The sequence below is a fragment of the Perognathus longimembris genome, chromosome 20 (genome assembly GCF_023159225.1).
Source record: "Perognathus longimembris pacificus isolate PPM17 chromosome 20, ASM2315922v1, whole genome shotgun sequence".
In the NCBI taxonomy this organism is placed as follows: domain Eukaryota; kingdom Metazoa; phylum Chordata; class Mammalia; order Rodentia; family Heteromyidae; genus Perognathus; species Perognathus longimembris.
Window position 1 is genome coordinate 24909910 of NC_063180.1, and position 2823 is coordinate 24912732.

The window sequence follows — 2823 nt, forward strand, 5'->3', positions numbered from 1 at the left end:
AAAGAATACAAAGAACAAGTGTCTTTATATCAATGTTTAGTAATATATAATAATCTTATTATGAATCTGTTGTCCCGAGAGATGGCCATTTCAGAAATCTGGTTTTGAGTACATTTCTCTTTGCACAGTGTCACTTTTTCTTTTAGTTTCAGTAAGCTTGTTGAAAGAATTGCTGTTTGCAGGTGTCAGTACTGGGCCGAGCACAAGGCCTTCTGCTCCTGCTCATATTTGCTCATCAGCCACACTCCACTTCTTGCTTACTTGCTAGTCAATTGCAGATAATTCTTTCAGAGAATGCTCTCAGTCCAGGGTCACACTGAACTGTAGACATCAAATCTCAGCTTTCTTAAGTTCCAGGAATAAACCAGTGACCCTCTAGGGTCCAGTGATTTTACTAAACTAGTAATATGAATTTATACAGCAGATGATTGCCAATTCGGAGTGTTTCTTGTGATTATTTATTGGAGGTGCTGATTTTAAATTTTCTATGGTGGTATTTCAACTTCAAGTAAGAAGTCTCTGAAGTATTCATGTACTTGGTTATTTTAACCATCAACAAGCAGGAATGAAACCATCACAACCATACCCGTTTGGGCTCAATTATTATATCTGTGTGTGTGTGTGTGTGTGTGTGTGTGTGTGTGTTTGTGTGTTTGCTGCCTCTTTGTTATTGCCCATGAAATGATATAAAAAATTGAAATGTTAGATTTTGACATAATCCTTTTTTCACCGTCTCATATTCCACCATAGAATACACTTCAGTAAATGCTGGGTATGTCACATTGCAAGATAAACTGGTTAAACTCTTCTAATATGTGTAAACTAATTCCATCTTGATTCTTTTCTTTTAACGTTCTGTGTTAGATAGTTCCCTACGGAGTCATAGAAATTATTCTTGAAACTCTGTCTACTTTAAGGAGTAAGTCATCATAAATCAAATAGCAGCTGGTGTCCGTGGCTGACTCTTGTCATCCTCGTTACTGAGGAGGCCAGATATGAGGAGCTGTAAGGCCTAGATGAAATATCAAAACAATCTAAGTAATTTAGGTAGCCATAAGTCAATGGCACGAGGATACTTTGACTCATTACTTAAAATGTACCCAGGGCCTTGCTTACATAACTGAGCTTGAATAAAACTGTTTTACTTTCCCACACATAGGGAGTTGAAGTCAGTCCCTCTCAGCCACAGCCAACTGCTAACAATGTTAATGTTAGCATTGTCCCTGCCTCAGGTCCTCAGCTCCTCCCATTAGCCCCCAGATTCACCCATACCTAATGAGCCACTCCTACTCATTATTAAGACTTACCTACTTTCCCTTTAGCCACAGAGAGAAGCTGCCACCTGGATAAGGTGCAGAAGCTATGTAGCTCCCTCTCCCGTGGGAGCTATGGTCCCACTAATAAACCTTCTTCTCCTGTCTGTGATTATCTCCACATGATTCCCTGGGATATCTGGGACATATCTTTTCATTGGTGCCGAATCCCAGGATAGGTTCTCCATAGGACCCCTCCATTTCTGGGGGGTCCAAGCTGTGCCCAGAACCTATTCTGCTATCCTAAGTCCATTCAGAAGAACACCAAGGTAACTACTCCTGACCTAGTTCTCTAATTCCATCCACCACAACAAGGACAGCTTTGAACTTCCAACCAGGGTGAGTGATCATTTAACCGGGGGCTCAAATCTGCTTTTCCCTTGGGTCACAGGGTTCAGAGCTACAAAAAGAAAAAAAAGAAAAAATCTTGGCATTCCCAGGGACCATTAATCACAAGGCTAGGTAGGTCAAGGGAATCAGCATTTGTGGGTGATGACTCCATCGCTGTTTCTTCCCTCACAGTCGACTCCATTTTGAAGTCAACTGAACAGAGCCCCACTGGGATGCAGTGGATTACCTCTAGTTCAGCTCTGCTGCTCACTCATCAAGAGGGGGACAGTCTAAAATGCTTCAAGAAAGCTGCTCAAGTTTGAGCCCAATCTTAAGCCTCATGCAATCAAATTTGACCCCAAATTTGGAACTCCATGAGGCCCCTTATTGTGACATCAGATCTCGAGTATTTTATAGGACTTATATAACTTCTATGAACGCTCAGGCAGATGGAACTCTCTGTCTCTCTCTTGTTCTCTCTCTCTTTGTAAATTCTTCCTACCTGCCTGCCTGTGATAAAGGAGGGGCTGGTACCAGCTTCCAAAGGTACCAATGTTTGAAAGACACAAAAGAAGGCTTTCTGTTCTTGTTATTGATCTTTGTTACGCTTGGAGATTCAGTTAAATTCTGTTTGTTGTTGGCTAAATCCTAAGTTTTCTCTAGCACTGACCAGGTTGTGGACAATAGAATTGAATTTAGAAAGGGCCAACTTGGTTCCATCAATGTTCCAGAAACTTTTGGAGGTGGAGTCCCACCCACCCCCAGGTAATGGGAGTGCCAAATTCCTTTAGGCTGGTCAGGGATGTGGAGACTGTAGTGCCTGGTAACCCTGTCCCCCTCCCCCACCAACTCCTTAGTCTGCCACCTTGCCATTCAAATGCTCCAAGGTGTCTCTGCCCAGCTCTGATGCCATTATGCCATGTCGGGTGTCTGTTCTGTTCATGCCCTGTCTCCCATCTCCTGGACCTGCTCTAGGCATAGCATCCCACGTCACCTCCCCATTGGAGCTGAACTGGTTTCTCAAAATGTGGCTTTTCCGTTTCCTCTCTGGATAATCTGTGAAAATTTTTGTTTGCTGGAAAAGTTTTTGTTTTCTAACTGACCACATGGTTCTAAAATTTGGGCAAAGTAATGTCATTTTGCAACTACAATTCCAGAAAACTTACATGGCCAATTTAAA